General features: G+C 44.4%; 2 long non-coding RNA genes across 2 annotated transcripts; both read left to right on the forward strand.

Moving 5' to 3' along the window:
* The first annotated feature begins 7,923 nt into the window (after positions 1-7,923).
* On the forward strand, positions 7,924-13,885 carry Gm30252. The gene is made up of 3 exons (XR_384865.2): positions 7,924-8,038; positions 11,539-11,741; positions 13,526-13,885. It is a non-coding gene; the product is annotated as a predicted gene, 30252 (long non-coding RNA).
* A 7,040-nt stretch (positions 13,886-20,925) lies between these two features.
* Gm46571 lies at positions 20,926-27,142 on the forward strand. Its single transcript, XR_001782022.2, has 2 exons — positions 20,926-24,784; positions 26,359-27,142. It is a non-coding gene; the product is annotated as a predicted gene, 46571 (long non-coding RNA).
* Positions 27,143-27,355: the final 213 nt, after the last annotated feature.

Consider the following 27,355-nt stretch of genomic DNA (forward strand, 5'->3'; position numbering starts at 1 on the left):
TTTCAGCAAAATCTTGCTAGTGTATGCAATGGTGTCAGCGTTTGGAGGCTGATTATGGGATGAATCCCCGGTATGGCAGTCTCTAGATGGTCCATTCTTTCGTCTCAGCTCCAAACTTTGTCTCTGTAACTCCTTCCATTGGTGTTTTGTTCCCTATTCTAAGAAGGGGCAAAGTGTCCACACTTTGGTCTTCATTCTTCTTGAGTTTCATGTGTTTTGCAAATTGTATCTTGTATCTTGTGTATTCTAAGTTTCTGGGCTAATATCCACTTATCAGTAAGTACATATCATGTGAGTTCTTTTGTGATTGGGTTACCTCTCTCAGGATGATGCCCTCCAGATCCATCCATTTGCCTAGGAATTTCATAAATTCATTCTTTTGGAAGAACACTTCTTAAAGGAGGAATGTAAAATATATACATTTTTATACAAATAAACCTTACACCTACAACAGCCATTGACACTCATAGAGGCCCATGCTGGCTGGCCCTGTCCCGGGGGCAGGAACCATGTCATTCTGTCCCTACCAAGGCCATGCCAGACCCAGAGGTTACCCTTCTAATGATCAATAGACTATTACAAATTTTGTTAATATCATTGCCTCATCTAATCAGAACTTACATAAGCCAAAAGCTAGAAAGTAAGCCAAAAGGAAAAAAAAGTATTTTAAGGGGCTAAAATTAATGTGTGGTGTGTGTGTGTGTGGGGGGGGGGGGTGGTAAAACAAAAATACTTCATTCACAGATGGGATCCTTTTCTTGAGTTTAATTAATGTTGCAAATGGGACTATATCAAGTCCATGGCAGAGGAAAAGCAGCTCATCTGGCAGGGAGCTCACCAACAGCATTCCAGGGAAAGAGCACGTGTGATGGTTGGTAACCGACCTTTAAAAGGAAGATGAGTGAATTCCAACCTATATTACCAAAGGCATTTGGAATAGGGAAGTTTATGAATGTGGAGTGGGTGATACATACTCTATTAGGTATATGGTGCATCACGCTTAATTTAACCCACACAGTAGTCCTCTGCAGTGTATTTTCAACCCCTGGTAATTACAAATGTGAACAGAAACTTGGAGTTTAAGCAAGTCATAAAACTAGGAAGAGGGTTTGACTCAGAGTTTGCTCGGTTCAAAACCTTCATGACCTACACATTTTCTCTTTCCACTCTTTTCTTCCTGACTTTTACTTTTTCTTTCCAAGTGCTGGGATTTCTTCAGCTTGTTATTTGAGACAGGTTATCTCACTGTCTGGGACTCAGCAAGTGAGCTAGGTTGGCTGACTATTGTATCCCAGGGATCTGCCTCCAGGACTGGGATCATGGGGTATACTATCACATCTGCATCTGTAATTGTGGGCTCTGAGGTTCAAAGTCATATCCTCATACTTACAAGCTAAACATGTTCCTGGCTATGCTATCTCCTGAGCGCCTCCTTAGCTGCTTACTTTGAATATTTTTAGGCTTATAAGAAACTGTGAGGCTGGGGCATTGGCTTGGTGGGTGTCAGCACTTGCTGCCCAAGTATGAGGACCCACATTTAGCTCCCCAGAACCACATACAAGACAATATGTGCCTGCAGAGGTTTGTAATTCCAGTGCTTTGGGGGGTTGGAGACAGGAGGATCATTGTGGCTTCCTGGTGGCCAACCTTGCCCTAGGTTCAGTGAGAGACTCTGTCTCAAAGGATTAAGATGCAAAGAGACTTGAAGTCATTATATGACCTTCTTGCACATACACACACACACACACACACACACACACACAAAACATATAAACACATACACACATACATGCACATACACACGTAGATATAACACATAGCATATATACATACATCTACACACACATGCATTCACACAACCATGTACATATACAGACACAAACAGACACACAGACACACAGACACACACACACACACACACACACACCACAAAGCTGCTGACAGAATCTGCAGACATCCTTCTCCAGCTTTCCCTCATTCTGTCATCTCACATAAAATAATGACCCATGATCAGGGCAAGAAAATAAACATCAGTGCACACTATTAACTAGACTATGGATCTTATGTGGGCTTTTACCAGTTTTGCACACATTAATTGCTCATGGAACTTTTTAGTCTAGAATTTCGCTTATAGCATAATTTATAGTCCACAGTTTGTAAGTGAAATTAAATGCACAATTCAAGAAAACAAGAAAGACTTTTATTCCTTTGAGAGAGCCTTCATTACAAAAAGAAAATCATTGAAAGAAGTGATGTTTTGTCACTGAAAGAAAGAATACTTGATCTGTAAGGGTCCATGATTCACTGAAGAGTGACATTCCAAATAGTATCTAAATGCAAAGAGTGTTTTGTTCTGCAGAAGTCCAGCATTCTGGAGTCTCCCATCACCAAGACAGAGAGACAATCAAGTGAGCTTGCAAGCTTGTTTTAAAGAACATTGGAATTCCCGGGTAGATGGGCTTTATCTTACTCTATCTCTAGGCATTCTGTAACCATTATCAGTGAAGGTTGGAGCCTGGGGTTGTTTTCTATTAGTAACTGACTTGCTTGGGCTTGCCTAGACTTGCCCAGTTCTTAGGCTTAGTCGTCATCTTTTCTCCTTCTCCTTCTCCTTCTCCTTCTCCTTCTCCTTCTCCTTCTTCTTCTCCTTCTCCTTCTCCTTCTCCTCCCTCTCCCTCTCCCTCTCCCTCTCCCTCTCCCTCTCCCTCTCCCTCTCCCTCTTCCTGGATATTTTCTTTTTTTACATTTCAAATATTATCCCTTTTTACCGGTCTCTCCTCCGGAAACCCCCTACCCCATCCCCCCTCTCCCTGCCTCTATGAGGGTGCTCTCCCACCCATCCACCCACTCCTACCTTCTAGCCCTGGCATTCCCCTACACTGGGGCATCGAACCCCTACAGGCCCAAGGGAGGCTCCTCCAACTGATGTCCAACAAGGCCATCCTCTGCCACATATGCCACCAGAGCCATGGATCCCTCCATGTATACTCTTTGGTTGGTGGTCCAGTCCCCTGGGAGCTGGAGGTGGGGGATGTCTGGCTGGTTGACACTGTTGCTCCCCCCACCCCCCACAGGGTCTTCTTAACTGCCAACTTGAAGTCGGTCACTGAATCAACCTAGCCTTCTCAGACCAGCTAAAATGCTTAGCTCCTCCAAGCTCCTTCAATATTCTGAAGCATTACAGATGGACAGACACTGTAGTCTATAGCTTCCCTTCAGAACATGGCAGGATTAGTGAACTAAAAGTCTCACAAAGCACCTAGTCAGCATGTATTATTGAACCCTGGAGAGGGTTCCTCACCATAGCTCTCTTCCACTTCTGAAGTGCATCAGGACGCCATCCCTCCCAGCGTGGGTGGACTCTTTGTAGCTTTGGCTGTCTTCTCGGTTCCCTCCATGTGCAGCACGAGTTATAAGTGCTGGAGTCAGGCATTTCTGGACACAGTTTTCCATGTGTGGATTCACCAGTATCCGCAGAAGCACTCACATCTGATCCAGTCTATGAGGCTCTGAGGCTACGCTTTTCTTTCATGTTTAACAGCTTGAGATGGGCTGGAAGTGAGACAGCAATGTACTACTTTTGACTGAAGCCTCTTCAAGCCAGGAGAGCCTCTTTTTTGTTTTGTTTGTTTGTTTTGTTTTTGGTCCTCCTGCCTCAAAATAAGCCCTTTGGGAAGAGTTCTCAGGGTTCATACTCCATTCTCTACACCTGTTTGCTGCTAATTGATAGGTATTTCTTTGCCGCCGGGGAAATGAGCCAATTCAAGCCAGATTAGAATGTATTAAAAGCAGGTTTATTGGGAAGCTGCTCTTGGGCAAGTTCACTGGCTCCAAGGATTGAGGCCAGGGGAGTCATCATGGGGAGATCGGGGCAGGGAGAGAAAGAAAGGGCCAATGTGTGCAGAAAGAGCAGAAGAAGAGAAAGAGAGAGGAGAGAGGGAGAGGAGAGACAGAAGGGGGAGGGGAGAGGTGAGAGGAGGAAGGGGAAGGGGGAGGGAGCCTGAAATGTCTGGATTATATAGGGAGGAGCCTCTAGGCGAAGGGCAGTCCAACCCCTGAAGTACAAACTTCAGGGTTGGAGGCAGGGAATGCCAGGTGGGGATTGAGGGATGCTGGGAGAACCTGGAGGCCAGGTTTGCTTCGAAAAGTAAAATACATACCTCAGTCCCTAGTCCTGAGGTTGGAAACAAAACACTAATGTATGAACTTCCTATTTTTTTTTTCCTTGCTAGTAAGGTTACTCTCTTGTTCTCTTACCTGGATGTCCTACCAAACTTAGCAGGTTAGTTTCAAACTGACCGTAGTATCCTCACTCGATTGCTTTCATCCTTTCTAAGTTCTCCTTATTTTCAAGTGCCCCCTCCATCTGCCCCCTCCATCATTGCCTTTCCCTGTGGCCCTTATGGGTAGGTAGGACCGAAAGCTTTCTGTTCCTTCTCTCCTCCGTAGTTCCTTCTGTTGTGCCCATCTGTACCACTGCAGGCAGAAACAAAGCTGTGCCAGAATGTGCTCTCTGAGGCTAGGGGCAAAAAGAAAATCCGTCGCTGTGTTCTGAGATGGTGGCTGAGCCACGCCTGACAGATGGCAGGCCCTCAGTGAATGTATGCTGACTGTCATTCCTGGGAACCTCATTCCAGTGCTGGGTTCTGTTCCTTTTAGGCTGAGCTCCAAGGTGGCACAGCAGAGGAGACAATGGAAGGCAGGCCAGCTAGCCTGGGAATGCTGGCCTTCATAAGAGTCTGCTTTCCAGCATCTGCTCAGGCCACTGATACCTGCCCACACCCATCCTCTTCTCTCCTCTGACCCACTCAATATCCTCGTGTTTGGAAATGGGGAACCTGTTATCTGATGTTAGGAAGTGTGGATGCAAATTCCTGTCACATGCAACCTGAAGTTACACTTCATCCAGCGACTGTGCACCGAACTCTGTTTGCTAGAACTCCAGGCTTTCTTTCATCCTTATGGTTCACTCACGTGGATTCATGGCTTGAATATGGTACATCTGTGTACAAACATTGCACATACATCAGCATTGGATTGAAACCTCACCCATCTCCTGATTTGACTTGATTATAAATCAGAATTCTCACTTGGAGCCAGGGCTTTAGTAGGCAGTACAGGACAGCCCACGTGTCCTGCCTTTTGGCCCTCCCTGAGATCAACCAAACCAACACAAGTCTGTTCTCGAGAACTCTGTTGTCACATTCTAGTCATGCAGATTTTCTTTGCTGGGTTCTCCCATACTTCTCATGTTTTCTCCAACCCTGTTGGATTGATATTTTATTTTATTTTATTTTATTTTATTTTATTTTTTATAAACTTGAGAAGATACAGAGATTCCAGCTAGGCGTTTGCACATGGAATACACATGAAATCCAGTTCTGGGGTATGGGTTGCAACATACACTTGGGATCCTGCAGATATGAAACGATCTCATTGTTCTATATTAAGTATCACAGATTCTAACTAGATTAATCCCAGCCTCACATGACTGAGACCACTATTTACAACTTACAGAAGAGACAAGGACTCTTAGGCCACTGGCTCTGGACTCCTCAAGCCCTGTGACATTAAGATTTGGGAAAGCTGTCAAATCTTTTTGTGTTAAAGGCAACAAATACTTGGAAAAACTCAACTGCTTAGTTTCCCCCCTTGCTGGAAAGCAAGGTTTTAAAATTTCCAAATACTACTCGTAAAGTTTCCTAGACATCGAATGAGACTTTCGTAACAGTATTTTGATGATTTAAGGGCAAGCAAATCAAAAGCACATGGATTAAACATCCCTTAAAACATCCATGTGTTTTAAGATGATGAAGAGAAAGGGCTTGAACAGGCTGTGTTGGGTTTCAGCCCCCCAGTGTTGGAGAAACAACTGAGGCATTGGGTGAATTTTATACAAGACCAAGTTCTTCTGTCTTCGGCAGAATATTATGAGCTAGTTTTCTGCATTTTCAACAGGATTGATCCGCCTCGTTTTGGGAAGCAACAGCCCCTGCTCCATGATGAAGAAAGACTGGCAGTGTGGACCATGCTACTCAGTTGAGAAAAATGAATGAGGTATTTATTGGCCATCACCCAGAGTGAGAACTGGGGAGCGATGTGATTCACACCTGCTTTGGAAGCTTCAAAATAGCATATCCCTTGAGTTTGTACGCATATGGTATCTCCCAAATGTGTTAAGTACTACGAAAGGCTTACCACCAGGATCTTGGCTTTCATCTAAGCCCAAATTCAGCCATTTCTTGAGCATTATAGGTGAGATCTAAATAGACCTTGGCCATGCCTCTCAATCAATCAACTAACACTAAATGCCAGTTGGAACAAGAGAATACATGAAGAGAAGGCTGGTAAAGGAAGATGGGCATCAAAAATGTTCAGCAACTCAGAAAATGGAGAGACCCAATAATCCAAGTTTCAAGCAACTGATAATGTGGAGAGGCTTAGTCACATGGGAAATTACCCAAGGGCACCAGCATCAGATAAAGAAATTGGAAAATACAAGATTTTTATTTTTTTAAGATTTATTCATTATTGTATCTAAGTACACTGTAGCTGTCTTCAGACACACCAGAAGAGTGTGTCAGATCTCATTACGGATGGTTGTGAGCCACCATGTGATTGCTGGGATTTGAACTCAGGACCTTTAGAAGAGCAGTCAGTGCTCTTACCCGCCAAGCCATCTCGCCATCCTCGAATGATTTTTATAAAATAATTTTAATATTTATTTTGCATGTGTGGGTATGGGTACTAGTGGCATGCGCACTATAGTTCTTGGGGAAGTCATAGGACAACCTGTGAGCAACTTCTGATAGGCCTTGAGGATTGAACTAATGTATTATGATGTGAAAAATGCATTTGCAGGGCTGGGGCTGTAGTTGAGCGGTTGAGCACTTGTCTAGTAAGCTTGAGGTCTTGGATTCAACCCTCAGTATTGCTGGGGGTGGGCACATTTGTGAGGTGTTTATTGAACACCTACTATGTGCAGCACTAGCACTGATGAATCAGAAGTATGAACTCTTTACCTCCCCAACCCGCCCCTGCTCCTGGCCGGTTTATGAGCAGGAACAATGGAGATGACGTCATTTATCCTTACTGGCAACTGTCAGTGCTAAAAGGGGAAAGAACAGATAGCTGGAGGAAGGCTTTAGTGGAGAACTTGAGCAAAGTAGACCACATTAGGCTCTTTGCTGCAATGTGTTGCACCTATCAGCTTGATCAAATGCAGAGTCTGAGATTCTCCCCACTCCTGGTGAATTAAAATTCACACTTAAAACTCAGTGCCAGGTGATTCTTAAGCATTTCTTTTTTTTTTTTTTTTTTTCATTTCTAGAAGCAGGGCCAAGACAAAAGTGCACCGCAGGAACACACGGGATTCCTGAATCATACTTTAAGCGCAAACCCCCCTTTTCTTGCATGACAGCTGCAACCTCACAGAAAGCACAAAGAAACCTCTGTCGTGTGCATAGATGCTGAAGGGTACCCAAGTTAGATACCGGACCTTTCCACTCTGCCCTGTCTATTCATATCTTCTTGTCAGCTATATATCTACAGGGTCAGGTTTCTTTCATGTTCCAAATAAGAGATCTATTCTGTTTGGCATCAATATTTCCCCATCTCCCCCTCCACTCCCAGGGCTGCCTAATGCTTTCCAGATGAGGTGTGAGCAGCTGCTAATTGTACCCGGATCAGTCTTGATTTGTGTTTCAGTCAGCAAGGCACCTCACTAATGGGTCTGAAACTTGGCATCAGGCCTGGGAGCTGTGTCAAAGGAAACCGACCCGAAAGGAACTCAGAGGAGAGGCAGAGACAGGGAGGCCATAGAAAAAATTGGGGGGATGAGAGGAGGGGGTAGGGAATCAGGGGAACTAGAGAGCCCTGGGTGGGGTGGGGGTGGAGTGGGGAGGACTTGGGGGTACAGGAAGGGGGCGGGAGCAAAGAAGACCAACCTGGAAAACAGAGGTATACAAGAGGGTCAGTGGCAACTGGGGCAAAAGGGAAGAAGCTGCAGAGATGATACAGGCCAGGAAAACGAGACCAGGTGAGTATTCTGAACATAACTGTAATAGTGATTGGCAACAGAGAGTATTCTGAATGTAACTGTAACGGTGATTGGTGTTTTCTATAAGAAAGACAGAGCCTAGGAGCCCCTGTCGCTTCTGCAGACAGAAATCTGATACCTCTCGCTCTCCAGCCTAGGATTTTTGGCAGGAAGCAGAGAACTCTGACAGCAGCCAGGGAGTGAAGGCTCAGGCTCCAAGTCTGACAGGGTTGAGGGGCTCAGACACACCTTGGCTTTATGAGCTGAGGCCTGAGGCGGGCCTCTCCTGGCTTGAGCTCCTGCAGCCGGCTTTCCTGGAACTGGGCTAGAAAGGGGCCTTGTTAGGGGAAGCTGAGAACTGAAGCCCAAGGGTTTATTTTTTTGAATTGGACACATTCACTGTACTTGTTATATAAAAGAAAGAGAGGGAAAAGTCACCTCTACTAAGAGGGAAGAAATCCACTTGCTGATACCAATTCTAAATTGCTCAAGGTGAGAAAACCAACGCCTGTGGATTCTTATGTAGAGAAAGAGAGGGTAGAAGGAACCAACAGATGAACGTTTGCCATGGGTAGGCTAAGCCATGCTTTGGACGTCAGTAAAGTAGTGGCAGACCCACTCCTGCCCCCAGCAAGACACAAGTAAACAAGCCTGTGTTTTGGAAGAAAAAATTAATACTTCAAAAGCAGCATTCATGTTCAAACAGAAATTTGTACACAACTATTCATAGCAGCCCTCCTCACAATAGCCAGAAGATGGAAGCAACCCAAGTGTCCATCAAGCAATGAATAAACAAATCGTGCTACATCCATATGGTGAAATATTATTCACCCACAGGAAGAGAGTGAAATAATGACACGTACGACAACAGAAACCAGCCTTGAAAATAGTGTGTCGTGTGAAATAGGCCAGGACCCAGATGCCACATTCTGTCTGATTTTGGTATATCAGAAATACCCAGAAATAGCTAATCTATAGTGACAGAACAGCTTGGTTGTTGCCAGGAGCCTGGGGAGAGAGATGGGGAAGAAACTGCTTAATGAGTATGCGGCTTCCTTTAGAGATGATGGGAAAGTTCTAGGAGCTAGGGATAGACGTTGGTGGCATCATGTGATGAGTGTATGTAATGCCACTGAGTCATACACTTTCCAATGGCAAGTTTCATGAGCTACGTATTTTTGTACAGTAAGGAGAACCATTGGAATAAACGCTCTGAGTATCTGGAAAAACTGGTCTGCAGTTAGGAACTACTTTCATGTGTACGCAAATGGCAGGTGATGCTAAAATAGTTTTGACTCATATTCTGAGGGTTGATGATGTTAAAGTGACACTGAAAGGGAAAGAGGGTAGGTAAGAAATTCTGAAGAATAAAAGAAAGAGTGAGGGAAAGAGATGTGGGAAAGCCATCCGTACGGTAGGACATTAAAAACTGGGATAGCCTATTAAATGTGGCCAAGAAGAAGTGAGGAGAATAAATTCGTGATACTTTCTGCCCAGGAGAGACAGGAGCTTCAGACACAGTAAAGAAAAACTAAGACTGAGGGGAAACTCTAAAGATACTTAAAACAAAATGAAAAGTACTCTGTAAATTCCCTGCCTCAGCTCACCTCCTCTTTTATTTCCTGTGAGATGAGGGGCTCTTTGTTTGTTTGTTTGTTTGTTTGTTTGTTTTTGAGACAGGATCTCATGTAGCCCAGGGTGGCCTCAAACTTGCTATGTAGCCACAGATATCTGTGACCGCCTGATCTTCCTGCCTCTAGCCCCAAATGCTTGGGATTACAGGCATGTGTCACGATGCCTACTGAGACGAGTGGGTTTCTGTTTTGTTTTGTTTCTTTTGCTTATGTTTATCAGTTTAAGTGGGGTGGAGCAGAACACGTACACACACGCTTGTTGAGGTCAGGGGACAAGTTGCAAGGGTCAGATGGTTGTTTTCCTTCTGCCACGCGTGTTCCAAGGATTGAATTCATGTTATTAGACTTTGCTGTAGACCCCTTAACCTCCTGAGCCATCTCACAGGCCCAAGACTTCTTTTTAAAAGTGATACTTTAAAAAAATAAGTAGGCATGTGTGTGTGTGTGTGTGTGTGTGTGTGTGTATGTGTGTATGTGTGTGTATCCTGAGAAGCCTGAAGAGAGTGTCAGATTCCTGTGGAGCTAGAGTTATAGGTGGTTGTGAGCCACCAGATATGAGTACTGAGAACTAAACATGGCTCTGTTGGAAAACGAAGGAATGCTTGTAACCACTGAGCCACCCCTCCCCCACCTCAGGGATAAGTTTTAACGTTAATGATGCACCACGGATCTGAGAGCTAAGAGCTACTGTCGGAGTTAGTGTGGAGCCAGGCACTTCTATTCTACGAGGCAATCCGTCTTTGGAAATCCATAGTTTGCAATTGGTGGGTCTTACTCTCTAGGTTTCCTATCTTGGGGACTTTTGCATATGCAAGATGGACCCCAGCCAGAAGAATGATGATGAGGGTCAGAGTATTGAGCCGGCATCTGGGCAGGACCATTTCTAAAATCTCTTCCAACTCTGGGCTTTTGTATATGAACTGTTCTAAGCCATGTGCAGGTACTTAAAAGAAGAAAATTGGTCAGTAGGTCAGGGGGTTAGTAGATGAATACGCACTATGCACATGTGCTCTAAATATCTATCTATCTATCTATCTATCTATCTATCTATCTATCTATCTATCTATCTATCTATCTATCTGGTTTTTTAAGACAGAGTTTCTCTGTGTAGCCCTGGGTGTCCTGGAACTTGTTCTGTAGAGCAAGTGGGTTTTGAACTCATAGATCCACTGTCATCTGAGTACTGGGATTAAAGGCATACACCACCACTACCCCACTTATATGCTCTCTTTCAAAAAGACATTGCTGGAAGAGCACATAAGGCCCCATCTTGCAGAGTAGTTATAGATTGACTAAAACTTTCTGACATGTCCAACTATTTGGAATGTAAGGATTTTAAAAAAAAAAATACACTTACAATTTAAGTTACATCCATAAAAAACTAAGGATAAAATTCACCAATTCGCCCATAATCCTACCGCTTTGATGGATATATCTCCAAATATTTACATATACTTTCATATACTTTGAACACACACACACACACACACACACACACACATGCTCAGAAGAGCATGTGATTTCATGATTTCCTAAGGAACTAGTCTCTGACAGCATTACAGTTTTGGCATATGCAGGTTTAAGAACTTTATGAAAAAACACAAACAGCAGCAAAAAGATCTGTACTTTCTAAGGTTTCAAGAAAGAACACCTGGGAAAGAGATCAGCCCCTGCCGGCTGGCTTCCTTGTGGGTGCATATCTGCTAATGCACTTGAGTCTTGTGAGAAGGTTTCTGCAGACTGAACCTTTAACTTTTCTTCAGCTGTGTGGGGACCAGTGTGTGTGTGTGTGTGTGTGGGGGGGGGGTGTTCTCACTTCCTACATAAGGAAGAAACTTGTGAAGGCCTGCCTGTACTTTGTCACAGATGGAAGAAAATGGGCATAGCAGGTGTCTTCCTTTAGGCATCTTGTTGAGATGTTGGAATGAAGAATTTGGGGAAAAGGAAGCACACAGCAGCTGTTTCTGAATGTTCAGGCAACAGTCATGCATTGGCGCATATGATACACTTCAAGAAAGGGCGAAAATAGCTCCCACCTACAATCTACAGTTGTGGTACCCACTATCTACGTGAGTAAAGTTTTTCTCAACTGATTTGAAATTTACAACTTTGTTCAACTCCTCTCCTAGAACTGTATAGTCTATGGTTGAAACAGGACAACTGGTTTGTTTACCTGGATGGAAGGTTGGGGACACACAGTCTTTTCATGGGGCAGAAAGTACTTACCACCTGGCGAGACAGATTGATACAGTTAGAGGATATCTTCCAGGTCCTCAGAAACCTAATGAGCACATGACCCTCTGCTCAGAATAAACGCCCCAAAAGGAACTATAAGGAGCACGTGACTACTCCTAAAGTATGGAGAAGATTTTTTTTTGTAGATATAAGAGAGAAAGCAGGCAGAGGGAAGAGTCCAGGCTGAACATGGCTGGTAGACTAAACTGGGCTGTGAGAGGAGTGAAGGGGAGGGAGAGCAAGAGGAGCCTCTGACCATGAAAGGCAGCCAGGCCAAGAGACCTGGGTACCCAAAATGGCTGAGTTAATAGGGATCAGTCCCTGGGTGGGAGAGGTCTAGGGGAGGGGTGAGAAGTGCTGAGAGAAGCCACAGGTACTTAGTGAGACCTGTCCTAGATTTGAGTCCTAACAACGTTCCATCTTCTGAAAGGCCCTATGTTCCCTAACTCCAACCTCTGTGCACTCTCTCCTACCACACCCCATCACTGGCTACTTTCCAGCCACAGAGGCTGCCTTGAGGCACCTCCCACACACAGCCCAGTCCTTCCTCTGGCCTTACTGTTCTCTTTATCTTAGATGCTTTTCTCCTTGACAGTTGCACAATATCCTCAGATTCTATCTTAGCTCTGCTCAAAGGTCTCATCACTAATCCTGAGATGTTCTCTAGCAGTCTTCCGTACTTACCAAGCTTTCTTCTTTCTCATTCTCTTCCTTTCTTTCTCTCCTCTATCTCCCTTTTATCTCCATTATTCTCACCACGCCCCGGCTATACCTAACTAGCTTATCATTTTGTTATAATGATAAGACATTTTATAATTAATCTTATCTATTTAGTATCATCTTTCTCTGACAGTCAAATGTAGCTATCCTGAGAGTAGAGATTCTGTTTTCTTCCCTACTATACTTCTGGCATCTTTCACAGATATCTGCCATGGAGGAGATGGGTTGGACACTAGTCAAGCAAATGAGTGGCCGTTCTTTTCCTGCTGGGAATCGCCTTTGTCTTTCAGTCTGTGACTAGCAGCCATTTCTCTCGTGACTGTAGTCTCTTCGTTTGAGCAAAAGAAAATCCTAAAGTAGAGGCTTTAGTAATTTGTCTTTATAACTATAATTGCAGGTAGAAAATGGCCTCAAATATTTGAATCTCTACTTGAGGTTGTCAGAGACATGTAACTAAGACTTTTTCTAGGCATAAATTTATCTTTATTCGGGCTACTGATAAACTCTTCTGAGTCTTCATATGAGCCCCTTCTTTTCTCTACCCAAATCAGAAGTAGATGGTACTCCCTTAAAACAAGCAAGGCTAGTTGCCTCTCACCTGTATGAGCAACCAGTGCCTGAAATGTTAAATGACTGTGTAGGGAGCCAGTAAAAGAACACAGATAGACCTCTAACATCTTACCTGTTACTATAACAAACAAACAATGCCTCGATTTCATTCTCCTCTTCTACCTCTACCCCAAGAGTCTAACTCCTACTTCAAAATTGTCTCAACATGTTTTAATGAGGAGAAAATTCAAAGAACAAAGCATTAGATTAGCCTGAATGGGGCTTCCTGGAAGAAATCCAAGCTACTCTGGAGGAGTTTGGGCTAGCCAACTTTCCTGCTTTTCTGCAGATGTGAAGGCTCTGCATGGCGTATTGATGATTCTGAACACCCAGTCACGGCCATCTTGGGATCTTCCTTTTCTGCCTGGTAGAAGCTTTACGATCACGTAGGATGGGAGCTCATGCTACTGGAGATGCCTCTCTGAAACACTGTCTCGTTTGAAGGAGGAGGCTGAGCTTCATGACACCTAAAGGCTATGCTGAGTAGGAAGGAGGACAGGAGAGGCAAGTGACTCTAGTTTGCTAACTAGTTCAGCTGCCTTCTTATATATGTCTAAACTGGTTTATTCTCTCACTCTCAAGCCCACTCAGTCAGGAATTGCATGTTTTTGTTTGTTTGTTTGTTTGTTTGTTTGCTTGCTTGCTTGTTTGTTTTTTGAGACAGGGTTTCTCTGTATAGCCCTGGATGTCCTGAAACTCACTTTATAGACCAGGCTGGTCTTGAACTCAGAGATCCTCCTGCCTCTGCATTGCAAGTACTGGGATCAAAGTTGAGCTCCACCATGCCTGGTTTAGAAATTTGCGCAGTGACTGATAACTTTCCTTCTGCTATTAAGTGTTGAGCCATCTTTGATTGTCCCTTGCTTTCTTTTTCAAGCCTGTGGCAGAATGTTTACTTCTGAGGACAGACAATAGCAGTGACGTTATGTGGATGAATGGTATGGTGGTATGCCCAAGTAGAGAAGTGTGAGCTTTCACATACACTCTGTTAAAGCACTGTAGTGTTTCACAGTCTCCTACTTGCAGTACTTTGGGCATACTTGTTAGTCATTGGATTCCTATAGATAAATGGTAGAAAAAGACCAATCAGAGGGAGGGCTCTGTCCAGCAAGCTAACCTGAAGTGGAAAGTTTGAATTTAGAGTCTTACTGCTCCCCACACTTACTCAACATTAGCACTGAGTCTTTTTCCTCTTCTGAGCTCAAGCTGACCTAGAACTGCCAATTCAACTGAGATTCCCTTCTGTTTCTACTGTCTCTACTTCCCAAGTGCTGGCTGGGATTATTGGGATGGGCCATCATGCCTAGTTTTGCACTGATTTTTAATCCTCTTTGTTCCTAAATTTTACCATTCCTATAAGAAAACAATGCATTGAGTGAAATTCAATACAAGGTATGGTTTAAAAGGTACATAATATTTTCCTGTTCTATCAGATGTTCTTTCCAAGTAGGAAGCTGAACCTAGGAACCAGCAGTGAAAAGAGGAATACATTTGAATATTCAGAAACTAGTATCTTTGCAAGGTAAAACCCCCACTATACAGGGTGATATATGACACGTGAGAAAATGCTTCTTTTTAGTGATTTATTTTTATTTTGAGTTATGCATCTATGGCTGTGCCTGCATGTGGGCCTCTGTGTATGTACTTATGTGAGTACAGGCACCCATGGTAACCAGAAAAGGGTGTGAATTCCCCGAGAACTGGAGTTGCAGGAGGTTGTGAGCTGAGCCACTGATATGGATGCTCGGAACTGAGCTTGGCTAGGTCTCGTGGAAGAGCAGCAAGTGCTCTCACCCATAGATTCATCTCTCCAGCCCTTATCCATCTTAAACCATAGGCAAACCATTCATTTCCTTAATAAATAAGGAACATGGAATATCAATGAAAAGACCTACCAATTCCACAGAAAGAATAAGGGACATTTAACAGAAAGGGTACACTAATAGCTGCAAACATGCAAGAGTTTTAACTCAGCGTTTGCAATAGGAGTTCTAGACAAGGCTTTTCTGTGGGTGTTGGGTGCACTCAGATCCTCTTGGTAGCACCACAAATAATCTAGCCATTAAGCCATCTCCCCAGCCCAAATTCCATATTCCTCACTCATATTGGATATGGGAAAAGGAGATAGAGGCTGAGAAAACTTGAGCACTAATAAGTACCCAGGAGACTAGTGATGAAGAGGCAGGGATGGAGAGGGAGAGAGGGAGAGAGGGAGAGAGGGAGAGAGGGAGAGAGGGAGAGAGGGAGAGAGGGAGAGAGAGAGAGAGAGAGAGAGAGAGAGAGAGAGAGAGAGAGAGAGAGAGAAAGATAGAGACAGAGACAGAAACAGAGACAGAGACAGAGAAGGAGAAGGAGACTCAGAAAAGAGGAAGCCAGGCAGAGGTGGCCCTGCAGTAGAATAAAAATCCATTCCACACTTGAGCATCTATCTGGGTGTGTGTTAAACCAAACTGTCCTTTGCTACTATGGCTCTTCAAGATAGAGTTTATTTTTCCATGGACTTCTTGGGGTTTCTGCTATGTATTAGACATTGACAAAAGTTTGAGAGATTTACTTAGGAAACACCGAGGTCTTTTGACCCCACCAGAGAAAATAAACAAGTGTAAAGTGGCACTTAGAGGAGGGTAAAATAACTGTGATTTTCATGGCTTGGCATATTTTATCAATAATGTGTACACAGGAGATTGAGTTAGTAAAAGCCGCCCACATAGGCACACACATTTGCATATATGTTGGGAGGTGTGAGAATCTTGTAGAGATAAATTCCATGTAAGCTTTATATTTGCTTCCTTGTGAATATTTGATCTCAATACACCTCTTTTTATTAAACAGTCTCATGTGTCATTGAACTCTTCATATAGTTGAGAATGACCACAATTGCTGATTCTCCTGCCTCCACCATTTGAACTCTGGGATTACAGCCATGCATTGCCACATACCTAGTTTACATCGTGCAGGGGATTGCATGCTAGGCAAGAAGCAATCTAGCAACTGAGCTACATCCCAAGCCCTGATTTTGCTTTTTGGAGACAGAGTTTCACTATAGCCTCCACTATAGGATATGAACAACTGATCCTTCTGAGGGCTGGAATTCCAGGTGGAAACCAGCGTATCTGGTGCTCCCAATATACTTTAAATCAAAATCTTCACAAGAGAGCTGGGCGTGGTGGCGCACTCCTTTAATCCCAGCACTTGGGAGGCAGAGGCAGGCAGATTTCTGAGTTTGAGGCCAGCCTGGTCTACAAAGTGAGTTCCAGGACAGCCAGGGCTATACAGAGAAACCCTGTCTCGAAACAAACAAACAAACAAACAAACAATCTTCACATGAAACACGAACTGGATAAAGGCAAGCATTGCCAAGCTTGATGTCCTGAGTTTGATTCCCAGAACAGCCCCTCCCCCTGCATGCAATACCACACATGCACACACCCACCCAAATAAATGCATGAAATATAAATCTTTTAAAAAGAGCATATGAGTTATATGATAATGGTTTGCTTTGGTTAGCTTTTTACAAATGCACTTAGTTGTGACCCTTGGGAAGATAAACGGTTACAACTCTCATCTTTGTGTCCCAAGCCCAGCATATTCCTGGCACACCCTAAGTGATCACTGCCGAACTGAATTCAACTCAGGCTGTTATCAGTAAAGGGTTAGTAAAGACCCAACAAGGCACGGCTTAAACAAGATGTAGGGGTGACACAGCTCAGTTTGCCTAGTACTAGGCCCTTGCTTTAATCCCCCAACACTAGAGAGAAAGACAAACAAAGAAACAAATGAATTGCTGCAGCAGCCACCAGAGTTAAAGAGGGCAATGTTTACTGGGATCCGTCTAGGATCTGGGCTGATGCTGTATTTCTGCTCTCTAGAATAATGTAGCCTTTTGTTCTCAAAGTCTAAAGATGAGAGCCAAGAGAAGTTGGGGAGGGGGGGGGAGGCAGCCCCAGCGTGATTTAACAACCGCCACGGCAGAGTCCCCATTGATTCTCACTGGCTGTACATGGATCAGGTAGGTTTCCCCTAAGGTGCAATGGCTTCTGGGAAACTGTTTAGATGGGTCCTCTATTGTCTCAGTGACGCTGAAGAGCATGATGAAACAGCGAACATCCAGCGAGAATCAAGCATACAGAGGCCTTCGGAGGAGCGTTTCCCATACCGAAAGTTTTCTGCTTTATACTTCTGCCCTTTGGGTCTCAGAGAGATGACAGGGCACAGCCCGAAGGTTTGGTTCAACTGAGACCATCAGAAACCTACTGCCCCTCCGTATCCACTAAAGAAACGGTGCTGGCATTAACCTAAGACTTATGCTAACATCGGGCTGTCTTTGCATGGCTGCTCTTCTGCAGTGCCAGTCTCCTGCTCCCAGGGCAGCAGACCTTTGTGGATCTATCATAGAGTTGTCTCCATTGGTGGATTTCTTACAAACATCTGGCAGTGGTGCTTGGCTCCTCACAGTCCTCCGGGTCCACCCAGACCACAGGCGTTTTCTTGGATGGACGAGTGATCCCTTCCCAACCCCCCATCCCAGGGTCTGGAAGGAAATTTTCTCTGGTCTCCTGTGTTTCTCAGAGACAAGAAGAAGGTTGTTTATTGCACATAATTAATGGACAGAGAAACTAGGCTTAATTTATTTTACTCCCAGGAATGCAAGTCTGTTCTTCCAAGGGAAGAATGTGTACTTTTGCCTCACCCAAGCCAACTCACAATTTCCCATCAAGGGCAGATAGACTTGGCCCAAAGGAGGGGAAGGAACAAGTCTCCAGAAAGCCAGAAGAAAGAGTGCAGTTGTTAAGGACTTCGTGATTCTGGTGGGGTCGTATCATCTCAAATGCTTCGTGACACTTTTTAAAATCACCATTGGAGAACAGTTAATGAGGATTTGTGAATTAGAGTTTTGTGTCCTAGAAAGGATTTCTGTGGTCTTTCTAATGCTTCAGAGAAATCACCATCCTTTCCTTTCTCTTGAGGCCAGAGACGTCTTTACTCGCACATCCAAAGCTAAACAGAACAGCACATCTCAAATGCCTGCTGGCTTACGGAGAGCAGGGTGCCAAGACAGTAATAGATACAAGGGCTGTGACTCCAAGGCCTTGTCAAAGAGCATTTAGAAAACTCTTTGTAATTAGATTTTTATGATTTTTAAAAAAGAGATGAGCAACCAAACCTACATCCTTCCCTGCAGTAATTCATTAATTCACCGCACTCCCACAGTAGGTACGCGCCTGTTGCCTATGATGGAAATAACATGGGCCTCAGATTCAGGGCCTGCACGAACTCGGCTGGGCTCTGCTAGGAGTGTGACCCAAGCAAGTACCAAAAGCTTTTCTTGGCCTTCGTTGTTTTGTCTGTAAGTCGGTCCTGCAGGATCTCCGTTGTCCTAACTGCGAAGTGCAGGGCTCTGTAGACCACAGTGGGTAACTGTAAAGTGCTTCCCAGCGCTTACCTCCTCTGGAACCCGCTCGGCCCGCCCAGCCAAGATGGCTGTCAGCGGAGACTGCAGCTTTCCGCCTTCTCAGCCTGAAATGCCCTTTCTCTGGGAAATGTCCAGCCTCAGGTTTGAGTTAGGTGTGGGGTGTTCTCATAGAATCCAGGGCTCACCCTGTAGTCACTGCCACCCATGTTCCAAATGTGTGGGACTCAGTGGCCACTTCTTAATTTTTTTTTTTAAACTAGCTATATAGAAGTCTGATTTACACGACATAAAATCCGGAGACCTGCAGACAGTTAGGGTCTGAAGATGAAGGTGAGGACTCTTTGATTAAATGCTCTACACATATAAGATGAGAAACCAATAGTACATGCTTAATACATGATTGCTGAAGAGGTTAGATATTATAAACTATTTCTAATATTTATGAGCTGCCCAAACATGTTGCTAGAAGGAAAGTTAACCAGCCGTGGGTAGGGACCAATGTCTTCAGAACTTTAAAAATGCATCCAATCATGAGACAGGTAGATTAAGAAGCCACTGAGTCCTATCTGTCAGCAGTGCATAAGAATTTAGACTATAAAAGGTTTCATATATTTTTGGGAAAATCATTAACTATTACATCAAGAGGCATGAGTAAGTTATTTACAAGGGAGAAAATAGAGATTACTCAACATGTAGAAAAACAGCCTAATACTGGTGAAATAAATAAAAATATAAAAACTTCACAGCTAGTAGGAAAACTATACTATTTTTAGCTTGTCAAAGCAAAATAAAAATTATGTTAAAAAAGAAAGGAATTAAAGGAAGGCATAAATGTTCATAAAGAGCTGATATACATAGTTTTGAATTTCTCGGTTCTGCTGGAAATGCAGCTTTATTACACGGTGGGAGGCATCTGATTGCCCACTCACATCGCTGACCCATGAGAGATCAAAGGAAAGAGTTTAGGGGAAAGGTTACGCCAGTGCTATTAATTACATATAAAACATTGAAGTCTATGTCCTATTATTTGGGGAGTAGGTAAGTAAGCTGTGGGATGAGAATGTGGGATGAGAGAGAGAAAGAGATTGCACATTGAGTTGCGAAGAATGTATGAAGAAAGGAAGATACAAGAATTGATCATAGTATATTAAATGTGATGACAAAGAACATGAAGCAATGCATACATTTGAGAATTGTCTTATGATACATATTGTTTTCCATGTTTTGAATGTATGGTGTATGCATATGTATGTGTGGCCATATGTGTGAGAATGTATGCCAGAGGCATCTTCCTGTAACTTTCCTTTCCTTTTTCCTTTCCTTTCCTTTTTCCTTTCCTTTCCTTTCCTTTTTCCTTTCCTTTCCTATTTCCTCTCCTCTCCTCTCCTCTCCTCTCCTCTCCTCTCCTCTCCTCTCCTCTCCTCTCCTCTCCTCTCCTCTCCTCTCCTCTCCTCTCCTCTCCTCTCCTCTCCCCTCCCCTCCCCTCCCCTCCCCTCCCCTCCCCTCCCCTCCCCTCCCCTCCCCTCCCCTCTCCTCTCCTTTCCTTTCCTTTTTCAAGTTAGGGTTCTCTGTGTAGCACTGGCTGTTCTGGAAGTCTTTCTGTAAACCAGGTGGGCCTTGAACTCAGAGATTCACCTGCCTCTGCCTCCTGAGTGCTGGGAGTAAAGGTGTGCACCACCACCACCCAGCATCTCTGTTGCTTTTTTACGATGTATGTAGTACGTATGTATGTATGTATGTATGTATGTATGTATGTATGTATGTATGATTGAGACAGATTTTTCACTATCTTATGAATTGGCTAGACTGGCTGGCTAGCAAGGCTCTGAGATCTTCTTGTCTACCTCCAAGTGATTATAAGTGTGTATCACTATGCCCAGTTTTTGTTTTTGATTTTTTAACATGGGTGTTGGGAATCTGAACTCAGGTCTTTACGCTAATGAAGCAAGTGCTTTACCAGCTATCTCCCTAGCCTGACTTATATAATGGAGGTTAAAGATTCTGTACCAACTCTTGCTCTTATATCACCGAACCTGATTGATGATATTAAAAAAAGAATGTTTCTACTTCTACCTCTTTTTCCAGTTCTCAGCACAGTAAATGAAGAGGACACTACCATTTCCTCAGATGCTGACCCCAGGATGCTCCATCAACACAGATGCTGGTACCCTGCTCAGTAGCAGGGTAGGAAAGTTCTAGAAGCTAACCAAGCTACAGTTTCACTTTACTGTCAGGAATTGTCTAAGGGTGGGGGTGGGGGTGGGGGGCTTGCCTAAGGTCTTCAGGTCAGTTCATGCAAAGATAGCCTAGACTCAACCTTCTTCATACTTAGCAAAGACACTAGTGCTTAGGAGAAATCCATGGGTGTTTATTAAAAGGATGGATGGCTTTTATAATAGAAGATTAATATGTCGGAATGCATTGGAAAGCCTACATCCTTGGGAGAGCTTGTTTCTGGCACCCAGCTAAAAGTCAGGATCTGAGTATGAAAGATTTGGATGAATAGAGCTGGACCAAAACCCAAAATGGCCAAAAGCAAGGAGAGGAAATGGAAACAGCTGAGCCCTGCCTTGGCAGCTCTGTTGTTGACCTGGTCTGCTTCAGCAGTCCTAACACTCATGGGGGTGCTTAGTGTCCCACACACTAGCAGTGTGGCGCCCTAAAGGAAGAAGAAGGTATCTTCTCAGACACAGAGTAGGTTGTTTGTGGGGCCTGGAGAAGGGTTTTCAGATTTTCCTTTTCTATGGTAAAAGAGTGTTTCACCTTCTGTCCGGGCAGTCCCAAGAGATATGATATTTGTGACTTTGGCTAAGCTATCAGAGGGAGACCCAGAGAGACATGGTGATAGTGATGGGACATGCAGCCTGTAGCTAGGACACTGGATGAGAGGACAGGCTGTGTCCAATGAGCCCCCCAGACCCGGTCTCCTGTCTTTCCTCTGGCTTAGACACCCTTTTCCATTCATAACTCCAGACATACCCTCTGCCTCTTGAAACTGGAACACATCTGCCCTGGCTTCGCCTGGGTGTGATTTATAAGATCTCCCTGTAACTCCTCTCCCCCTTCTCCTCCTCTTCACCTCTGGGCTTTGGGGTTTCAGACTTTTTTTTTAAGCAGGCGTGTGTTTCTTGAGACTGGGTCACCTTGATTTATTATGCCCTGGACTCATTAACAAAAGACTCTGAGACAGGTCATTTATTTTCTGAGTGGCGATTTCCTGTCCTACCCCAGCTCCACTCTGCAGGAACCTCCCAAAGCACAGACGGACATTAAGGGCACTGTCACCACCAGAGACTGGAACTGAGCAAGGAAGGTGCAGAGGGCAGAAAACATCCCTTGAAAGTTTTTCTCTTTATAATTCTCTCCAGAAACTTAGTTTCTCTTAGTTTTGATCTTCATTCTCCTGCCCAGGCAAATGGGCCAAAGCTTTCCAACTAAATTTCAAGGCTGTTTTTGTACAGCAACCAATACTGTCCTTTCTTCACTATTTTATATTTTAATTATCTAACATGATATGCCAAAACCAATACAATTAAGTTAATTAAAAACAAACAAACCAAGGCAGGCACTAGTGGGCACGTCGAGCGTGTATTAGATAAATTAAATGGCAAAATTTGCTGCCCTGGAACGCATTCAAGCTTTACAGTTAATGCTTGGGCTTCAGAGAGAGTAGAAGGCATCACGACTCTCAGAGAGGACCTTGGGAGAAAGATGAAAGATGCTGTTACTTCGGTTTAGACTGAAGACTGAGTTATTAACTGTTTTCAGGTCGTGGGAAGGCGGTTCCACCCAGCAATGATGGTGACCAGCTGCTTTTTGACGTCCCTAAGGACAGAACAAAAGGGAGCAAAATTAGATTGTGGCAAAAAAAAAAAAAAAAAAAAACAACAACAACAAAAAAGGGAGAATAAGTAGTCATAAAAGTGAGTTGCCACGGCTAAACTCTATTGAGAGAGATGTGACGGGATACAAGGCTGTAAAGCTGTTAGCCCCATTTTATAGAGCAATGAATGGCAATTTGGAGAAGTGAAGAAACTTGCCTGACGTCACACATCTGGGACGGGACTGAACCAGCTCTGGCTGACTCTACAGTAATGTATAGCTGACTCACAGGACAAAGAGATGAAAAGCAAGTTATGGGGGTGGGGAGTCGAGCTACGCAGTGCTCCTGGTTAAGATGAGCCATGTGTAGAATTCGGGGAAAGCAGTCATGTGAAGCTTAGATGTTTGAGATTGGGGATTATATGTTCCTTTGTGCTAGGAGGGCGAAGACCACTCTAACTCTCAGCCCGAAAGATGGGTTGAGTGGGCACAGTTCTCTCCAGGAACCCAGGAGATTGGCTGTATGTGTGGTGGTCTCTGTTGTTGGTTGTTGTGGGCAGCACTTCAAAAGGAAGACTCCAGTCACAGCAAAGTGAAGGTGTGGGAGTTTGGGGATGGCTGAGCCTCAGGAAGAACAACTCAATGACTCTTAGTGCACTGTCTCCTACTACACAGTCATCCCTATTTGAAGAGCAGTCAAGGTATTTCCAGGCAGTTCTTTAATGAACCACCAAAGTGGCCAGACTTCTGGTGAGGAGCCAGTGGTGGCTGGATTGTTGTCTGTACTCGGTTTGGATGGGGCCCACATGGAGGGCAAATGACATATACCTGTACTATATACTGCACACTCCCTCTGCCAGGGATTGTTTAAGCAAACTACCTTAGTTCAATCAGTCCATACAACAACCCTATGCAGTCAGCATCATTGCTGTCCTCAGATAGGCAAGGAAGCTCATGAAGTCAGCTCTTCCCCATGGCTAGGACGAGGAGAAGTGGGACTGTGGAGCCCCAGACAGTCTGAGCACAGCGGCTGCATTCTTAGCCACCAGGACTTAGCCTGACACGCTTAGAACTCTATAGCTCTGGAGTCACTGGCTCAAATGACATAGCTTCTTGCTGCTGGGTTTATAAGAATGTCTAGCCATTGTAAACAGTGTTCCAGTTTGGGGATTTTTATAATCATTCTTTCCTCATCTCCATCCTTAAGTGGGCTAGAGGGAAGAGTAAGAAGCAGTCACTCTTGACTCAGACTTTGGGTACTCACCCCAGACTGCTCAGTTAACGGCTTAGATGGTATCTAAGGGCCTGCTGGGTTCCTCTATGATAAATCCTACAAGTAGTGGTGAAAGGAGAGGTGGCCATACACCACTTTCAGACCTTAAGCCAAGTGTTTTTTGTGTTTTGTTTGTTTGTTTGTTTCTACCACTTGCCTCATTCTCACAGGCCTAACAGTCCTTTGAGGCGGCTGTTATCTGCACAGTTGTACTAATGAGGGAGGTTGTGTAACTTGTCTGATGTCAGGCTGGCATTATACAAAGGGGCTGTGACCTGAACCCTACCTAGGAAGACGACGCTCAGTCTGAACACACCACACAGCATTCAATGCTCAGCACAACACTAAAACCAGGCAGGCTTAGAAGGGAACTCAGGCCGGGCTCAGCTCTGCAGTTGTCCTAGCAGGAAAGGGAGGGGGCCTTGGGGTTCAGCCTTCGGTGTACAGCACTATAACCGGACTAGACCAGCACCATCATTCCTAGGTTCTGCTCTGCCAGAAGCCTGGGGCCACGACAGGATGCTACATTCAAACCTTGGCAATCTCTTCCTTCTTAATTTAGGCTTCCTCCCAGGAGGGGATCCTGAGGCAGGAACATGAGAAAGGGAAAGGAAAAATAATAAGAGATAAGTGAGAAAAAAAAGAGAATATTTATAGGGCTTGTTAACATCTAATGGGAACCAGCTGCCTGGTTGGGGGTGGGAGATTTTTGTTTGTTTGTTTGCAGGAGATTTTTTTTTAAGGACTTTTCATGTATATGTCTGGGATGAAAAGATAGGGAGAGAAGAATATACGTGTGTCCTGGAGCCCTGCTGGAGGCTGGGGGAGGATATTGGGCATGAGATTTCTGCTCTCCCGCCAGCCTTGCTCCACCCCCACCTCCTGCCTTCATTTCAAACTGGAGCTGATTCAAACCTGCTGCTCTTGGAAAGAGGCCATCAGAACAGGCTCCAACAGAAAGCTGATCCGTGAGGGGCTATGAGTGTGAGGGAGTGGGGCAATCACAAAGAACGAGAAAATGAGACAAGGGAATGGAAAAGGTGAATAAACAGGGGCTGATGAGGGAGGGAAGGAAGGAGGGAGGGAGAGCGGGAGATGGAAAGATGAAAATGTTGGCCAAGTGGAGAGCAGGGAGTGGTTGAGAGCCTGGTGCTGGAACAAATTCAGGGCTGATCCTTCAGGGGTGGGGGGTGGGGGGGGGTAGGGTGCTTTCTCTCCCACAGGTCCACTGGGCTGCAGTGAAGATGTGAGTGCACGAGATTTTCCAGGACCCTTTCCCATAAGTCTGTGCTTTCTTCATTTTCAAGGTCTCCGGGCCAAAAGCTCCATCCAAGAATTGTGTAAAGAACACTAAAGTCAGGATGAGGTTCAAAAGTGGAAAAAGTATGATGATTAGGGCTGGAAGCAGGGGCAGACATTTAGAAAGTCAAAAGGCAAAAACAAGGTGATTTCTGAAGGCAGAATTGTCCTGGGGTTAAAGCCCTCGGATGCTGGGTCCCAGCTGGCATTTCTAGTATTCGGCCTAGGAACTTGGGTGAGTTGGAGGGAGCACACCTGTGAAACGGAGTCAAGCTCCTTACACGACTAAAAGCCTTGTTATCCGTTTGGAAGGGAGGGAGGAAGAGGGAGAGGAAGAGAGAGAGAGAGAGAGAGAGAGAGAGAGAGAGAGAGAGAGAGAGAGAGAGAGAGAGAGAGAGAGAGAGAGAGAGCACCAGCTGGCTTGCCCATCTTTCTGCTCAGTAAAGTCAGTAAAGTCAGCTGAGCTAAGTTAAGGATGTGACTCTGTCCTCCCGCTTGTCCCCTTGGGCTTTGGTTTCCAGGAACACCTCATTGTTGAGACGATTTTCGTTTAAATAAACCATCATTTACTTTAGAGCACGGTCCTTCTAGTAAAAATCTGCAACCCTGTCTCCTACCAAGCTACAGGAAAGTGCCCAATAAGCAATGCCACTTTTGTTGAAAGAGGACATTGCAGAAGAAAAATAGTTTTCTTCAGCCTTCATAGGTTCTTTTAAAAATGTTTGTTAAATTAAAAGGGAATTTTATGTGTATAAGTATTTTTTTTTTACCTTAACTACTATCTGGAAGCTTCACTGTCCATTAAGACTGGTGTGTGTGAGAAACATTGAGGATTTGAATGTGGACTTGGATAATTAGTTGCTTTTCTCCTAATAGCCCAGGGAATATCCACTAATGCATGTAGCATATAGTTTCTACTACCCTGCTTTAAGCTCTGGGCAGACCGTGCTATCAGCCTCTGTCCTGGTTTCCTGTGATTGCAGATGAAACACAGACACATACACACACACACACACACACACTTTTTAGCTCAATGGATGGGCATTTCTAAGCCTCTCATGGCTAACATGCCCTTACCTTCACTCCCAGCTCAATACCTCTAATTCTGCCCTCACTTTAGTTGCTCAGTTACCTTTAGTCCTAGCTCAACATCTCTAAATCTTCCCTCAGCTTAGTTGTGTTTCTAAATCTCCTGCTTGCTACCCCAGGCCCAGTTGAGGAAGTGGCCAGTGGCCACTCCACCTGAGATCTCACATGGTGGCTCTTTCTCCCTCTGAAGCATGGTGATTTTCTTTCCTTCTCTTGCATCTATTAGCCTGCCTGCAGGAAGCTGGAAGTCCCACCTCATCTACCCAGCCATTGGCAGCTAGCATCTTCATCCATCACTCAAGAACCAACCGGAGAATAGGGCCTTCAGCATTCACGCGCAGATTCCTGATCTGAGCAAAAGTTTTCAAAATTCTGGAATTAGAAAATTTGAAGGTCGAAAATACTTATATGGAACATGAAGGACTGTGCCTTACACTTATGTGGTTTGTTGTTGTTTATCTGTTATGGTTTTGTTTTTGCTTTGTTTTGTTTTTCTGGTGCTGCACATAGGCCCTGAAGAAGCTTGGTTGCCGAGACAAGCCACCACAGCACACGGAACTCCAGGGCTACTCTGATCATCACGTAGGATGATTTAAGAAACCATGATCTCACTGCCCTTCATAGATGTGGAAAGCCATGAACTGTGGTAGATTTGGGAGTTAGAGATAAGTACAGTTTTGGTACAGTGATTGAACCAGTTAAGTGTTTAATTAATCCAGGCAGCTTCTCTGCACTGGGTCTGAACATTCATGAGAGGCTGTGTTACATGCTTGGCAGCTGAGCCTTATCAATGCACACATCCCTTAACACACTAGCCTAACCATGGGATAGTCACCCCTGTCTGGAGACTCACAGTCATGGGCAGAACTGGAATAGGGCATGCAGGTAAAGGGTGTGAAAGGTTGCCTCCCTCAACAAATTCATCCAGACTGGTTCTTCCATACATTGGCTTCTCATGCTTTTGGATATATTTTTTATCCAGCTTAAAGGTCCCTTGTTGTTTCATTGGATAATTGGGTCCTAGTCTTTCTTTGCCACTCCCCTTCTGTGATGTCATCATAATCCTCTCGCTTACCTGACAGCGTGCAGTGCCTGTCCTGTCTTCCTGCTTAGGATATTCTTTGTTAAGGCTCTAGATCATGGTTCTCAACCTCTGGGTTGAGGCCCCTTGGAAGGTCAGAAAACAAGCATATTTACATTATGATTCATAACAATAACAAAAT

This window comes from Mus musculus, chromosome 16 (genome assembly GCF_000001635.26).
Source record: "Mus musculus strain C57BL/6J chromosome 16, GRCm38.p6 C57BL/6J".
In the NCBI taxonomy this organism is placed as follows: Eukaryota; Metazoa; Chordata; class Mammalia; order Rodentia; family Muridae; genus Mus; species Mus musculus.